Raw genomic sequence first — 17,979 nt, 5'->3', positions numbered from 1 at the left:
CCTACAGTTGAAGACGCAGCCAGGGGACACTGTTGAGCCCTGGGAGGCAGGAGAAACTCTGGCCCAAACGACTGCAAAGCTGAGGGAAACAGGGAAGGTGGGAGGGTCCTAGGGTGGTCTGGACTCCTGGGGAGCAGAGAGAAGCCACCTGGCTGACCCATACACCCCTCATAGCACAACACTTTGTGCAAGGTCTTGCTGAAAAATTCAACCACAGTATACAGACTGATGCCATTCCTGGTTTGGGTTTCCCCCCATTATTTTAAGTAAAGATAAGTGAGTAAATTAATTCAATGCTGCCAAACCTTCTCCAACATTTTTTTAAAAGGCATATTGATCAACAGTTATTTAAAGGTAGGGCTTTTAATAGCCAAAATCTCTTACAGAAACTTAGATTCTTTATAAGCAACTCATCACACTATTTTAAAGAGGTCTAAGGAAGTGGCTCAACTTGAACTCCTGTGAAATAACCACAGATGGTTAAGAAAAAACAAGATGGATGGCCTAGACTTGCAGAGCCATATAAATGAATCGCTCCCTACAGAAGGTGTTTTTCAGAAAAATCCAACAAACTATCTTAAAAAAAATAGATTCTATGGTTTAATGACCTTCACTCTGATTTAAACTAACTTTGCGTTCACTGGGAACAGAAGGGAATAACAGCACAGAGGAATCGCTGTAATTCAATAAATCTTGTGAGCATTCTGATCTTTGTCAATGTATATCCGACACCCCAAATTATTTTAGTGTCACTCTGTGAACAAGGCTTCATATGCCAGTAGGACAGTTTATAAGCTAATTAAATTCAGTTATATTGAAAAACTTTCTCCCTGGCTTTTCACTGCATTTGATTTTTGTATTACAAGTTCTTTAATATTGATTATTTTTCTAATGGAAGTATTGATCCCACCATGAAAGTGTCATTATTTTTCAATTGAAAAAAATGTAAAATCTCAAAGCTACATACCACCTAACATTTAATATATATGTGGACAAGAATATGGTTCAGTTCAGTTGCTAAGTCGTGTCTGACTCTTTGCGAACCCATGGACTGCAGCACCCCAGGCTTCCCTGCCCGTCACCAACTCCCAGAGCCTACTCAAACTCATTTTCATTGCGTTGGTGATGTCATCCAACCATCTCATCCTCTGTCGTCCCCTTCTTCTCAAGAATGTGGTATCTCTTGCTAGAAAGCTATTTATGTGTGCGGGGATTTAAAAAAAAATAATCCTCTAATATGATATTATTATGTTTTTGTTTTTTTTTTGTATTTCACATCTGCGTTCATTCTCCTACCTGAATGACTTGTGAAAGGGCACAGTTATACTATTCCAGAAGAAGTGACTGCTGGAGAGTTGGGGAAGAAAGGGCAGAGAAGCCCAAGAGTTAATACTTAGGAAACAGGGAAAAAAATTTTTTTAAAGCCAAGAAAGCGAGACAATTCTGGAAGAAATATACAGGAAAATTGAATGTTGCACGCAATCTAGAAATCAGCACATGGGCAGCCAGTGGGTTGAGTTAGGAAAGTTACACTGGAGAAATTTATTTTGAAGGCAGGATGCTGGGGTAACACCAGTGCATAAGCAAAGACATGAAGCAGCAGCTGGTTCCTGCCAAGTAGGCACTCCTTCTTGATGAAGGAAATAGTGCTGACCAACCCAGATTCTGGAGACTGGTTTTTCGGGTTCAAATCCAGCTAAAATTATCAACAAAGTTATTTAAGCCTCCACACATAAAATGAGAATAGCAAAAGGCTCTACCTCATAGACTGTTATAAGATTTAAATGAGTAACTATTTAAGTGCCTAAAGCAGTCCTTGCAAATATATGATGACATAAACTTTTATTAAACAATAAAATGAAATCGAAGAAATTAAAAGATTTATGAGATGAATATGTAAATAGGGATCAATTAATTTCATGTGACCCAGTCATATGAATATTTCTTAGAATATTTCATCAGCCATAAGCCTTCCTCTGACCCTGATTTTAATTTAGTGTGAGAGACCAAAAGACCAAAAGTCACAATCTCCTGAATCTCACAAACTTTGCTTGTCCACTTCCCCAACAATGGGGGCAGAACTAAGCCTAACCTTCAACCCTTCAAGGAAGCAACAGGAACATTTGAGCAGGAAATGTGATTAAATTAAGGTCCTGCCAGTACTTCCACATGCTTATTTTCAGAATGGTTTAATTAAAGTTTCTGACATGAAGAGAGCTATTTCTGTTCATCTATTCAAAGCTGGTTTTGGAGGGGAAAAAAAAATGAAATAGGCTGTTTCAGTCAATTTGTAACAATACAGTTGTATAATTAAGCTGGAAGCATATAAAGAAAGTTAGTCTATATAATTTCTCCTCTTATAGAGGTATTCATTAGAGAACAAAATTGAGGTCTCAGATAGTATAATGTTCAGGCAAGCCAGTCAGATGAGAACATAGTTGTTTCAAAATGTTCAATGTGGACTCAATACCCAAAATTCTAACTGTATCCCTATTTTATCATTAATTCATTTTGAAAAGCAACAGAATGGTCAGACTGAACTAATTAATGCACTACTTATTAGCTACTTATTGCTGATTTATGCTTAATATTCCTTTAGATTATAGACATATATGCATTATTTTTAGTAACTAAAATAACAGAAACTAAATAATTATCTGCAAAGGATTTGGATACTCTAGCCATTGTTATATCCAGATGGGGAAATGGGTACCATATATCAGAAAAATATCTAGGAGCCATTCAAGTTTTCTGAAAGGAAAAGAGCATGGATATAAATTCTAAACAGTTTTTCTCTCCAGACTGAAAGAATTCCATCAGATCATTGATCTTGTTCATCTCTTCCCTCAACCTGAAACCAGAGATGGCTACAGGACTATTTATTCAGGCTCCAATGCACCAGCTCCGTTCGTCAGCTGGCCTGTGCAGGTGAACAATGGCAGGACTTGTCGGTCACCTAGAGGGTAGCAGCTGCTCTGAGTTCTGAAGAGACTCGCGGAGGGGAGTGGCAGCCTTACGTCATGCACCAGAAAGCTGCATCCTCTCACCCAATGGATGTGTGTGCTGCCTCCACACACCTGGGCCAGGGCTTTGGGTACCATCCATTATGCCAGTGATCGCACAAGTCTCTAGCTTCCTGGGGAGCTAAGGTGAGGGATGCTTAATTGCACTGCAAAAGAGCTTTGCAGAAACAGATGTAGCCTTTCACATTCTGGTGACTTTGGGGAGGGTTGGGAAGAAAAAAGTGGAGGGATGAGAAGGGACTGAAAAAAGAGAGAAGGGAGAGAGGGATGGGGAGCAAAGATACAAAACCTACTAGATTTCTGTCTCACTTTTCATCTATCTCTATCACACAAGTGGTACCTAGAGAATAAAGGAATGGCCTGGGCTGAGGATGTGGTTGTCATTTGAACAAATGTGCTTTCCTAGATTTAGTCACAGAGTAAAAATAGCAAATACTTATCAGAGCTTTATTAAAATATAACTGAGATTCTGTGAGATGCACAACTTGATGTTCTGACATATGTACAAATCATGAAACCATCACCACAAGCAAGATAATGAACATATCCATCACTGCCAAAAGTGTCCTCAGGTCTTCTTGTGCTCCCTCCTTCCCTCTCTGCCCACTTTCAAGCAAACATTATCTGCTCTCAGTCACTAGAGACTAATATGCATTTTCTAAGATTTTTTATATAAGTAGAATTGCATGGACTCTTTTTTTTCTGGCTTTGAGGGTAGCATATGCTTTCTTTGCATTTTCAACTTATTTAATTTTTTTAAATTCCACTGTGGTAAGAACACTGTAAAACCAACAAAGCAAGGTCCCTCTCAAATTACCCATGACATTTTCACAGAACTAGAACAAATAATTCTAAAATTTATATGGAACTAAAAGATCTAGAATTACCAAAGCAAATGAGAAAAAGAACAAAGCAGGAGGCATAACCCTCCCAGACTTCAAACAATACTATAAAACTACAGTAATCTAAACAGCATGGAATTGGCACAAAAACAAATATATGGACCAACAGAACAAAGTAGAGACTTCATAAATAAATCCATACACTTATGGACAATTAACCTTTGACAAAGGAGGCAAGAATATACAATGGGCAAAAGACAGTCTCTTCAGCAAGTGGTGATGGGAAAAGTTGGGCAGCTGCATGTTAATCAATGAAGCTAGAACACACCTTCATACACACACACATACAAAAACATAAAAGTGGCTTAAAGGCCTAAATGTGAGGCAAGAAACGACAAAACTCCTAGAAGAAAATATAGGCAAAACATTCTCTGACATAAATTGTACCAATGTTTTAGGTCAGTCTCCCAAGGTAATAGAAATAAAAGCAAAAATAAACAAATGGGATCTAATCTAAATTATAAGCATTTGCATAGCAAAGGAAAGCATCAACAAAATGAAAAGACAATCTGAGCGAAAATATTTGCAAGTGACCCACAAGGTCTTAATTTCCAAAATATACAAACAGCTCATACAATAATTTTTTTTAAAAAAAACCAACTGAAAAATGAGCAGAAGATATAAATAGGCATTTCTCCCAGTGGTCAATGGCTACATGTAAAGATGCTTATCATCACTAATTATTAAAGAAATACAAATCAAAACTACAATGAGGTACCACTTTACACAGGTCAGAATGGCTATCATTAAAAAACCTACAAATAATAAACGCAAAAAAGGGTGTAGAGAAAAAGAAACCCTTTTACAGTGTTGGTGGGACTATAAATTGGTTAAGCCACTACTAAAGACAGTATGGAGGTTCCTCAAAAAACTAAAAACAGAGTTGCCATATGATCCTACAATCCCATTCCTGGGCACATACCCAGACAAAACTTTAATTGGAAATGATACGTGTACTTCTATGTTCACAGCAGCACTATTTACAATAGCCAAGACATGAAAACAACCTCAACATCCATGGACAGATGAATGGGTAAAGAAGATGTGGTGTGTATGTGTGTGTGTGTGTGCGTGTATACACAAACATATATACACACATACACACTAAATTAAGCAGCCATTTTAAAATGAAATAATGCAATTTGCAGCAACATAGATGGACCTAAAGATTATCACACTAAGCAAAGTGAGTCAGAAAGAGAAAGACAAATACCATATGATATCACTTATATGTGGAATTTAAAATATGAAACAAATGAACATATCTACAAAATAGAAACAGACTCACAGACATAGAGAACAGATTTGTGGTTGCCAAGGGGGAAGGAAGGGAGATTGGGATTAATGCTAATACATTTACAATGTTTTAATACATATATATATATAACTGAGTCACTCTCCTGTACAGCAGAAATTAAAACACTGTAAATCAACTATACTTCAATAAATTTTAAAATTAAGAGGGTAGATCTCATGTTTAATGTGCAATACAGTATTATTGATTATAGGTACAATGTTGTATAGCAGATTTCTAGAAAGTATTCATCTTGCTTAACTGAAACTTCATGCTCATTGCCTAGTATTAATAACTCCCCATTTCCCCCTCCCCCCCCACCCTTGGCAATCAACATTCCACTATTTATTTCTATGAATTTGACTATTTCAGAGACCTCCTATAAATGGAATCATATAGTACTTGTCTTTCTGTGACTAGCTTATTGCAGTTAACATACCTCAAGATTCATCCATGTTGTTACATATTGCAAAATCTCCTTTTTTAAGGCCAAATATTTTTCTATTATTTTCTTTATCCATTCACCTGACAATGGACATATAGGTTGTTTTCACATCTTGGCCCTTGTGAATATTACTTTAATGAATTTGGGAGGGCTAATTATCTCTTTGAGATTCTGATTTCTGTCTTTTTGGATAAACACCCCGAAGTGAGATTGATGGATCATATGTTAGTTCTATTTTTGATTTTTTTGATGCACCTCTATCCTCCATAACAGCTGCATCATTTTGCATTCCCATCAAAGTGGCCAAGGGTTCTAATTTCTCCGCGTGCTTGCCAACACTTGTGTTTTATTTCTTTGATATGAGCTGACAGGTAGAAGATGGTATCTCATTGTGGTTTTGATTTGTAGGTTCCTGATGACTAGTTACCTTGAGCATTATTTCATATACATATTGACCATTTGTATGTCTTCTTTGGAGAAATGTCTGTTCAAGTTCTTAGCCCAATTTTTAATTTGGTTTTTAGGGATTTTTTGCCATTGAGTTGTAGGGCTTTCTCACACACTCTTTTGCCCCATCTCACTCCATCTTTCTCTTCATTTTCTTTAACTTTAATCAGTTTTTAATTCTAACACTTGGCAGCCAGTGCACAAGTACTCATAACCCATTCACACAAACCAGAACTTCACACAGACCATGCATTATAATTGGGTTGATGTTCTGATGAGACAAATACAAATGTGTTACCCATCCCAGACTATTTGAAACTCTCCTTCTCACACAGGAATCACAGTGGTCACTGGTCCCAAAGGCAGAGTATATTACCACAGGGGATAATAACAGGAGATGTACTTTAGATGATGGAGATCACCTATTTAGCACACACTCTTGAGTTCATCCTGGAAAAATTTTAAACATGGTGTCTGTCATTTTACCTCTACAGCTTCAATCCTTTGAACCTTCAAGAGCCCATTCACTAAGAATGCACATAGATTTTGAAATCACTCTGCCTTACTGTATTTGGGCTGCTTTAACAGAATACCATAGACTGGGTGGCTTGTAAACAACAGAAATGTATTTCTCACAGTTTTGGAAGCTGGAAAGTCTGGAGATCTGCCGTCTGGTGAATGCCCACTTCCTAGTTTATGGATGGCTGTCTTCTCACTGTATCCTCAGATGACTAGATCTCTCTCATGTCTCTTTTGTAAGGGCATGAAGCTCATTCATAAGGGGTCTACCCTATGACCTCATCACCTCCCAATACCCCACCTTCTATTATCATCATATTGGGAATTAGGTTTCAACATATGAATTTTAGGGAGACACAAAGAGTCTGTGAGAACTCTTTCTTGAACCTTGGAGTTGATAAGTTAAACTGGGATGAAGTAATCATGAAAATAAATGGGAAAAGAGCACAAGTGAGAGATAAAGAGGTTCTGTTAAAGGAAGCTGGAAATCTACCACCTACCCTGATTCCAGAACAGCTCTAGCAGCCAACTTTGAAACTCCATTTTAGGGTTCAGACCTGTTCAGTGGGAACGCTGCCCAGCTGGACAGCCTGGAAGACCAGGCTTGCAACCTGTGGGTCACACTGAAAGTCTCTAAATGTCAGAAAATCCATTGGAGCAACCAGCTCTCCCCCAGCAATGAAGTTGCCTCTCTGGAACCAATCATAACTTCACAGAAGGAAAGTAACCCAACTCTAAAGAAAAAAGTGTTTGAAACCTGAACATTTGAGTCACAAGTATCTGACCCAATTCTGCAGACACAAATTCTTGCCGCCAGCGAAACCAGTAGACTGAAAACAGTCATTTTGACTCCTGTAGAAAAAAAATCATTACTCAACAACACAATCACATTCCCAAGGGGAATATCCATGCCAAAATAAGGTGCATGAAGAAATCAACTAAGAAAGGATGGAGAGAGGAGATACAAAAGGACAGCTTATAATCCTGGAAATGAGAACTACTGTGTGGCCTTGGGAGGAGTCATTTCACATTTCAGGACATGTTTCCCCTTTTGTGGAGTAAGAAAGTCAGGCTAGAAGGCCCCGCCTCCTTTCCAAGCTCCAGTGCTCACCAAGGCACAAAGAGAGGAAAGAAATACGACATCAGGACCAGTAAGATTCAGACTGACCAGTGTGTATTTGTGGCTTTAAAAAAAAAATTACATCTCAAGACCTAATCTAGCCGAAAGGCAGAAGACAGCCAGACAGAACGCACAAATGGGACATCGATCCAAAAAGGTCTCAGACAAGCCATTCTGGATCTCGGCCCCAGATTCTGAGCCATCCACCAAGAAATTTAAGAGGATGTCTCCAAGAGTTCAGCTGCTTTTAAACCAGCGTCTCCACTTCAAATGGCAAAATAATTCCATCTGACCATCCCCTTTGTAGTGAGGGGTTATAGCTATAAACCTGCCAGCACCCTGGCATTGCTGGCATTTACACTGCATGGTCACTGGCCTGTGAAATACATTCTGTAGTGTTGGTGAAAACAAGGCAAACTACAGAGGTCAATGTGTGGTCCAAGACCCAGGGTCAGATCTCAGGGTCTCATTCTCTCCCATACAATCCACCACTCCCTGCTCTCAGCTGAAGGCAGTAATGTTTAATGGTCTCAAGGATGTTCTCTGCTCCTATTCTTAACAGCTTAAGGAATTAAATGGACTCTCTTCAGAAGAACTGTTCTCAAATGAAAATAACAGTGCCAAAATCTGTAAAAAAAAAAAAAAAAAAAATGGTTCTCAAACTCCAGTGAGCATCAGAACTACCTGGAGGGCTTCTTAAATCACAGATTGCTGGGCCCCAGCTCCAGAGTTTCTTTCAGAAGGACTGGGGTGGAGCCCAAGAATTTTGGTACTGATGCTGCTAGTCTGGGGACCACACTTCGAGAACTGCACGAAATAATTTTCTTTTCTTGGCTTGGATAAATTTAATTCTTGACTCGTCAATAGCAATAATACTTGACATTTATCAAGGATTTACTATGTGCTAGACAGAAAGTGCTAAGTGATTTACTCACAGAAATCATGTTATTTATTCCTGGTACTAGCTCTTTGAGGTATTGGTTATTATTTCTTTTTCACAAGTAAGGAAGCCAAAGTTTAAGGAGATTATGAAGAGAATAGCAGAAGAGAAGGCCAAGTCCATGGTGATCTCTGGGGAAACTGAGGTAGCAAGTAGAATACCAAATGGGTTTGCATTTGGAATCTGAAAAATCACAACTAAGCCAGCAGGAAATGAAAGAGACAAGGAAAAACAGAAGTCCCAGTGAAAAATGTCTGGGTCTTCACAGGAAATGAGCCGACAGATTCGAAACCAAAAGCCATCACTATTTCCAACTGTATCCCTAGTACCGAGGACAGAGTTCTCACATCCTACATCCTGCAGTCAAATAGATGATGGTGGAATTGTCACTGCTGCTGTTATTGTTGGAGTCAATAATATTATAATTATGCATCTGGTTGTCTCCAGATGATACCACCTTCCTTAAAACCCTCTTAAGGTTTAGGTTGTTATGATTTTTTAAATTTTTTTCTCATACTCCATGTACTTCAGAAGCGAAAGTTAGGGTATGTGTGTGAGAGTAATGCTAGGGACTTAACACAATGTAAGTTTTTTTTCTTGCTCCTGTAAAGTCCAAACTAGCAACCAAAAGCAGCAGATATTCAGGACCCCAGGATCCCTCCATTCAGTGACTGCTCATCCCCCAGGTTCTGAGAGTCCTCCAGGATCCTCTGTCTCCATCAAGCAGACAGGAGAAGGGAGAGAATGGGGCTTTGCACACAGGAGATTCTATGGGACAGGACTGGAAGTGCTTAGCATAGTTCCATTCTAACTCTGTGGACCAGAACTACATCACGTGACCACTCTTAATGACAGAGAAGGCTAAGAAATATTGTTTGTATGCCCGGGGAGAAGCACTACCAGGATCGGTGCCTATCTAGGTAGTGTTTGTCACAGTAATTGCTTCCAGATCATTTGTCATCTTTCTTCCTTCAGTCCAAAACACTTCGAGTCATTAGCTGCAGACTTTCTCACACCCCTATAAGCCTCTCAGGAACTCCCCTTCATTTACCAGTGGATTTAGCACCTAGTTTATTGTCTCTCTACTTCTCTATCAATCTTGACATCTTCAATATCTCCAAGGATGAGCCGTTCACCATCACAGCCTCTCTGTTTCTTGACCTCCTCACCTCTAGCAAGTTTGCTTTTTTTTTTCCCTATCTCATCTCACCTCTCCCCCTCCCACCAATCTTAGTGGAACCACTTGCAGGAATTTTCAGTTCCTGCCCACCGACCACCATCATTTATCCTTCCAGTGTATTCGTATTATTCCCACTGCAAGACTGCTTGATTTCATTAAAAACACCAACCCACTGATCCCAACAATGTTCACCACTCTCACTCTCTTACCTCCTCATTCTCTAGGTAACCCAGCTTAGCATTTAAATAATCACTCCTCTAAAAACACGGTATTTCCCTAATCCTCATCCGTTATATCCCATTAATAATCACCACCTCCAAAAACTCCAGACTGGCAATCCTGTACCTGCTGTCTCTCCCAGACTTGCTCGCAATCAGCTAAACATCTTCTTCACAAATATTTCAGTGCTTCTCCCAAACCATTTCTGCATCCACTTAAAGTTAGACTAGGCCAAGAGGTAGCTAACTACAGCCCATATGAGCCAAATTCAACTCAATGCCTCTTTGTGTAAATAAAGTTTTTTGAAGCACAACCCCATTCCCTGGGTGACAAAGCTTCTATGGCTACTTTAGTGCTACAACAACAGAGGTGAGTACTTTTGACAGAGACTGTATGGCCCACAAAGCATAAATTATTTACTGTCTGGCCTTTTATAGAAAAATACTTACCAACTCCTTGTTTACTCTCAGGTTCAGTGTCATCTGAGTTTTAATGGCTATAAAAAGTGCCATATATTTTGAAAGGTTTTTCTTTTTTTTAATTAAAGGATGGTAACTTTTAATTGCTTGAATTATTTATAATATTCAATTATCTGTAAAAATAATTGATAGAACCCCGATGCCACAATGTGACTATACGTATTTATGTGTGCTGATTCACCTTACATTTTTTGAGTACCTTAAATCACCATCCTATTGGAACTTATAACGTCCTGTAATGAGGGACGGGCAGCTATTACTCACTCAGTCTTAACAATGAGAGAAGAAGCGAACTGAGGCGAGGAGATTAAATGACAACCCATCAGATAACTGCACCTGGGCTGAGATGCCAACTCCCGAGTCTGGCTCCTCGCCAGCCAGTGCTGTCTCACTCAGAACTGCTGCCTCCCACAGGGAGAAGGCACCTGTCCTTGTGGAAACACTGGGTCCTCTGTCCCCACTGGCACTCCTATCACAGGGCTCTGTATCAAAACACACTGGCCCCCAGCCACAGGCCAGCATGCTAACTCCTGGCACACTGCCAAGGGCCTGGGTTAAATGCCTACACAAAACCCCAGAGTGCAGACAGCACCACACCCAGGCTTGGCATCATTTTTCTTTATAGGAAGGTAAAACGTAATTGCCAAGGAAAAAAAAAATCACCACTTTCTCTGAATAGTAACTCTGCCAACTACACAAGTGAAGGGTAAACTGTTTTGTCAGTTTCCCTAGCTTCCTGAGTCCTCGTCACACTTTCTCATATATACCTTCCTCCAAAGTGGGATGAAAGCTGACCTTCAGGTGTATTTATGGCTCACCTAGAACAACATTAGCTGAAGATTTCTAATTGCTTTGAAAGTGAGCAATAGAACTGGGATTATGTGATTATGTTTAACACATAAATCTTAAATTGGGAGACCAAAAAAAAAAAAAAATGACCATGCATGACTTCCATGGAAGGTCATTTAGCAACAGCAAAATCTGGCTTCAGAGCCAGCCAGCCAGCCTCAGACACCCACTATGTCTCCTACCTTCTTGAACGAAGACTGCTCACGGTTTCTCCCTGTCCATAATCCACAGGGACTCACTCAGCCAAGTGTGCTGGTCTGCCACCATTCAGCTTACTGATCCCAGTCCAGAGTTCATGTACATTGCATGCAGCCGAGCCACTCTGGGGAGAGCCTCTGCCTGTGTAAATCAACAGACAGGAGATTCTTAACCCCATGTCACTCTCCCATTTGACAAATGTACAACCTGGGCAGAGCTCCCCCCAAGCCAGCCTGTCCCAGCCTTCATCTCAATACCTCTTCTCCCTCAAACCCAACCCTTCAACACTAATACCAACCTGCCCTTCAGGATGTCACAGGGCAAGGGGCTGAACTAGATCAACTCTCCAATATGTTCCTAAAAGTCCTGAGAGAGGAACTAAATACTCACTTCCCAGGAGAACTTCCTATTGTAAACTGCAAATTGGAATAGATGTGCAATAAACACTAAAACTGCAAACCAAAGTCAAAAAAGCTAGCTATATGAACACTGTACCTCAATTACTTCTCTTATGTGTGTCCTTTTGTCCATCTTATCAAGGAGTCTAATATCTTGAAAGCAGGAACAATATCTTACCTTTTAGTAGCATCTCCAGCCCTAACACACGCCCTGACATTTAAGAGACACTCAATACTAGTTTAATTAATATTGTTAGATTGCAGAGGGTTCGGAATTTGTATTGTCTTTGGAGTCACAGCTAAAGGTCACTGCTATATGATCAAAATGCAATATTAGACGTCGATTTTACCTAGATGGATCATTCTAGCCAAAAGTCCAATTTGTAATAATACCTTTATCCTTTCTCAAAAGCTACTAGAAGCAGCAATCATACTTAAAATGTTCCATGAAGAAATGTGTTGACAGCTTTTTAGTACTTTTTTCAATGTGTGATTTTTTTTTTTAACACAGGACATAGCTGAAAATAAAGCACTTTTTATACTACAGAGCTCAACCAACTAGACTGGCTGTCTAGTAATCCTATCAGGCAATTCCAGTTGTTGTTCTCATATGGAATCTAAAATGACAGAGTCATCACAAGCTTAAGAGTGGCCAGCCCAGGTCACACAGAAACTCATAAGCCAGTCTGCAAATAGAAACAAGAATTTCTGGTGATAGTGTCTGAGGCTTCCATCCTGAAAGTTTTAGTCGCTCAGTCATATCTGGCTCTTTGGGACCCCATGGCCTATAGCTCACCAGGCTCCTTTGTCCATAGAATTCTCCAGGCAAGAATACTGGAGTGGGTTGCTATTCCCTTCTCCAGGGGACCTTCCTGATCCAGGGATCGATTCTTTACCATCTGAGCCACCAGGGAAGCCCCTCCACACTGAAAGACACTGTTTCTGAAATGGTCTTTATAGACCACTTTGCTGGGATACTACCTTTGTCCCTGAAGAAGTGGCTTCTTACAAAAGCACCACTAATGGTGCTGAGCTTCATGAAAAATCTAAGGTGTCAGCTTCAGAAATGTAGATCTTATAAATGGGCACACCTTATAAACGAACATTACAATTCAAGCCACAGATTAAACATTAATAGCAATGCATAAAAAAGGCCCAGGGGAGGACAGACTAGTTAGATTGCCCCTAATAAGAGACAGATGCACATTTATATTTTCCATGTATTCATTTTTGAGTAAGATTCCAAAGCCCCCTAAGCACAGACACTTTATAGTAAATCAAAAAGAAAAAGAAAAGAATTACTGCATACATTTTCACATCCTTCATAAGATACAGGAGAGTGTTTTTGTCTGACTTGTTTTTGCTATGTTATTCTTGGTATACTTTAATAAGAAAGTTTCAGCCTGATCTAATTCAAAATCTCCATGGCATCCTCTCCATAACTTCACTCATCCCTTTAATGACTAGGAGTTAGAAAAGGGCTCTTTAAATCAGGGTTACTTGTTACTTCAAGTAGTTAACAGCTTTTTTAAATGAATCTGGGCATATTCTCTTGACATTCCCAGAAGATTATTTGTAAAGGCAAAAAGTTACCTGTTTTATCATGAACACTAAACATTTCTGTGATCCTATAGGGAAAGAAAAAGCTAGAATTGAATATGTTTCTAGAAATATTCTGAATCCTTACAAGCATATGTTACATCCATTATAGATAAAACTCCTTCTAGGTCATGTCTCTGGAGATAAATGAGTGGTTTCTTGTGTATGAGCACGGGCACTGAAGGCCAGCTGGTACAATGCCCTCTGTGGAACTTTTTAATCAAATTTTGCACACAACCAGGGTTCCAGAGGTGATCTTATTTCTTCTCAGAGAGGCAGCTCTGTTTCAATTAGTATCTCAATATCAGAAAACACTGCCAGAAAAATCACATAATCAAAAGGGAAAAAAATTTTAAGGACTTAACCAATTCAAAAAAAAAATGGAAATAGGTAATTAAAGATTAAAAATACTTTGAAATCTTACTGTGGCAGTATAAACATGCCTCATGATACCATGGCAACATGCTCTCTTTTTTTTTAATGAAATTGATTAATTAGCCTGTGAGCTTGAAAAATGTCAGAGCAAAAGAATTGAAAATGCCTCGCTCCACAGCTAACAGCTTACCTCACCTCTTCCTTCCTGAGCATGTCAGTCGGAAACACTAGAGGTTGATCTGTGGAAGAAATCTCCAACTACAGCTCTATTTTAAATGCATGAAGGATGTGAAGGCTTCGATAGCATGCATTCCAAATCAGCTCTGAAAATCCATAGATGAGAGAGTCTAAGATACACAAAGGTCAAATGAAGCACTGCACCATTGGACTGGGGCACCAGTGCGCAGAGAGAAATAGGAAAGTAGCTTTGCAAATAGAATCCACTAGAAACAAATTTATGTATGTGTCTGTGTGTATGATATAGCAATGAAGTAAAGAGATCATTTCCACAACTCATACATGGAAATTTCATGTTATAGTCATATTTTATGTGTATCTATAAAGATAAATAGATGCAAATATATTGGCATATTTTTACATATACTATAAATCTCTAGGAGTTACTAAGGAGAGGAGCAAAATTAAATGCTAGACTTTCCTGCTCCTTCAGGGTAAGGGAGGTCATATTCTTTTTTGGAAGCAAAAATGAAGACTATCTATGTTACAAGACCAAGCCTAGTCAGAATAAACACACAGATTGCTGGCCACATCTGTCTTATTTTAGTATCACTGTCTCACTCATATAAAAAGACACCTCAACACAACACCTCTCTACTGCACAGGGACTAGAAATTTCTGTCATTAGATCAGAACTATTTGCATTTTGTCAGAGAACTCTCTGTTGGAGACATTCCTATACATAGTCAATGTTTAGCAGATTTCCTATAATGGCTTCTACCCTCTAGATGCTGGTAGTATTCCCCAACTGTGACAACTCAAATCGTCTGCAGACATAGCTAAATGTCCCTTGTTTGGGGAGGTGGATGAGGGACAAAACTCCCCTCCACTGAAAATTCCTGCATTAGAATAATCAGTGAGTAAAAAAAAAGGAGGGGGGCAGAATAGAGCACTATCTCTCATGGAAATCAGTGCAGACCACCCAAATGAGAACAAACAGAGGCTATTTATTCAGAACTTGCTACAGCAAGGGAGTCAGCCCCATCCTCTATAATTGGCAGAGACTCAGAGACTGGCAGGGTAGTGAAAGGCTTTATAGAGAAAAAAAGAGGAGAAAAAAAAAGGAAGGTTTCAGCAGTGCTCTGGTGAGCAGTTGTTGACATGAGGAAGCTGGAGGCAGGGCACCTCATGTGATTGTTTTGGAAGCATATTTGGCTTTTTCTGTTGGCCCTGAGTTGGACGTGAGGGCAAAAACCAGGGAAGCTGGCTTAAAACAGTGCAACTGTACTATGCAACAGTTCTGCAGATTAAAAGTCTGACAGCTGCAATCAAGTGTCAGCAGGCCGTGTTTCTTCTGGAGACTCTAAGTGAGAATTTATCTTTTAACCTTTTCCAACTTCTAGAGGCAGCTCCCATTTCTTGACTCACAGCCACCTTCCTCCATCCTCATAGCCAGCAATGTCACATCTCCCTCTGACTCGACTCTTCTGTATCTCTTACAATTTTAAGCACCCTTGTGATTACATTGGACCCACCTGAATAACCCAGGCTACTTTCCCTATTTTCAGGTCAGCTCTCTTGCAATCTTACTTTACTGATTAATAGCTTAATTATAAATTAATTCTGTCCAAAACCCTAACTTCCTTTTTCCAGCCAGCATAATAAAGTGATGAATCCAAGGATCAGGATAGACATCTTTGGGGGTCACTGTTTTTCCTAAAATATCATTCAATGAACAAAGTGTGATCCCTGGACCAGCAACATCAGCATCACCTGTGAACTTGTTAGAAAAGCAAATTCTGAGGGCCCACCCTGGATCTACTGAAGAAAAAGCTCTGTGAGTGGGTTCCAGCAACCTGGTTTAACAAGCCTTCCAGGTGATGCATTTTCAAGGTTGAGAAACACTAATCTATCCTCCTCTTTTCCACTCTAAGATTGCATGGTCTTTATGTAAGGCCTTTGGGAGCAATTTAATTCCTTAGAAATATGCTGTTTACCAGAGTAATCTTCCCAAAAATGTAAATTCTACTTACATCACTCTTCTACTAATAATCCTTAAATGCATCTCTCCCCAAGTCTCACTGACTAAACTCCACACATGTAGGCATGGCATGAAAGCTCCTTCCTCATCTCACCTCTGCACATCTCTCCCATCTCTCTCCTCTCCACCACCCTCAGCAAGCTTCTTGCAGCTCTGGGCTCTTTCATGTATTTGAAGGCAATGGCACCCCACTCCAGTACTCTTGCCTGGGAAACCCCATGGACGGAGGAGCCTGGTAGGCTGTAGCCCACGGGGTTGCCAAGAGTCGGACACGACTGAGCGACTTCACTTTCACTTTTCCCTTTCATGCACTGGAGGAGGAAATGGCAACCCACTCCAGCATTCTTGCCTGGAGAATCCCAGAGACGGAGGAGCCTGGTGGGCTGCCATCTATGGGGTCGCACAGAGTCGGACACGACTGACGCGACTTAGCAGCAGCAGTAGCAGCAGCAGCAGCACACATGCTCTTCCCTCCCCCTGGAAAGTTCAGCCTCTTTCCTGGCAAACTCCACCTCCTCCCTCATAATGTTACTTTCTCCAAAACATTGCCCTGATCTTCATGGGAACTTGAGGGTTGCATCTCCTGTGGCCCATGGTCTCCTGCATAAACTTCTACACAGAGCTTTCATGGGATTGAGTTTACATGTCTATCTCTCACCCCAGACTCTGAAGCTTTCATGTGCCAGGATAACCTGGCACAATAGTAATCCAGAATAAATAGAGGGCTAGGAACATAAGATTCTTCACAAATGTTTAAGTATAAACAGATGATATAAACAGATGATAACAGATGTATAAACAGATGATAACATTTAATGAAGCATTCTTCCATTCAAATACCTGGTGATATGCTAAAAGCAACTATCATTATATAAATTTGCCCAGAAAAAAGCTTTCCTGAAGACAGATTAATATTCAATTGACTCTAGGAATAATCACCTTAATCTTCAATGAGAAGGAATCCCTCAAGGGCAAGCAAATATTGTTAAAAACCCTCCTCCCACATCCCAAACTTATTTCTTCACACATCCTACTACTCCCTCCTGAAAACCATCTGGAAACTGATCAAAAAGGCATGAAACAAATAACTGGATGTGGGTCAACTTGGCAAAGGGGTTCCACAGTTCTCCTTTATTGTGTACTCCACACAAGCGGCCCCAACCTGACCTGGTGGGGTGGGGAGGAAAGGAGGAGAAGTTAAGTCCTCAAACTGCTGTAGAGGGACCTCCTATCCTATGCAGACACAAAGAATTACCACCAGCTAGTCCACTGCAGAGATACTGGTGATTTCATAAGCTTCATATCACCGAAGGGTATAAAGAGGAGAGGAGAGTAAATGGCACAGTAGGAAGCAGTTGGGCTTCTGCCCGTGGGCCTACAAACTGAGACCTGCACTTGCCCAGCTTTAGGACCAAAGGAAAAAACCCAGAGTCAGCAACACAGACTCAGCGGTTTAATGGACAAGGGAACTTACCTGTCTGAAGCATGGTCCTAGAGCAACACCTCACTGTGCATAGCAGACAGTGGGCACTTCCAGGCCGCAGTTTTCACTCCCACTCTGCACTCCACCCGACCAGGAGGTTAGTATAAAGGAATTGATGTCAGGTGGGCTTGTTAGTTACCAGGGAAACCAGCACAGGGTCACGCCCCTCACTGCCTTTTTGAAGAGCACAGTCACCAGCTGGGGCCTGCCTCCAGCAAGTATTGTGTTGGCCAAAACGTTTGTTTGGATTTTTCCATAAGATGTTAGGAAAAAACCCAAACAAGCATGTTG

The 17,979-nt window shown here is 40.3% G+C and overlaps 1 long non-coding RNA gene across 1 annotated transcript in view; it reads right to left on the bottom strand.

Moving 5' to 3' along the window:
- LOC145545350 (uncharacterized) overlaps positions 1-17,979 on the bottom strand; it is a 439,405-nt gene that overhangs the window by 257,055 nt on the left and 164,371 nt on the right. Inside the window, exon 5 of the long non-coding RNA XR_014082017.1 lies at positions 11,600-11,756. This is a non-coding gene — a long non-coding RNA (uncharacterized LOC145545350). The remainder of the gene's footprint in view (positions 1-11,599; positions 11,757-17,979) is intronic.

Source organism: Giraffa tippelskirchi, chromosome 4, assembly GCF_054371585.1.
Source record: "Giraffa tippelskirchi isolate mGirTip1 chromosome 4, T2T-mGirTip1v1.2.pri, whole genome shotgun sequence".
Taxonomy (NCBI): Eukaryota; Metazoa; Chordata; class Mammalia; order Artiodactyla; family Giraffidae; genus Giraffa; species Giraffa tippelskirchi.
Note: the sequence above shows the minus strand (reverse complement) of the source record. Positions and strands in the feature narration are given on the sequence as shown.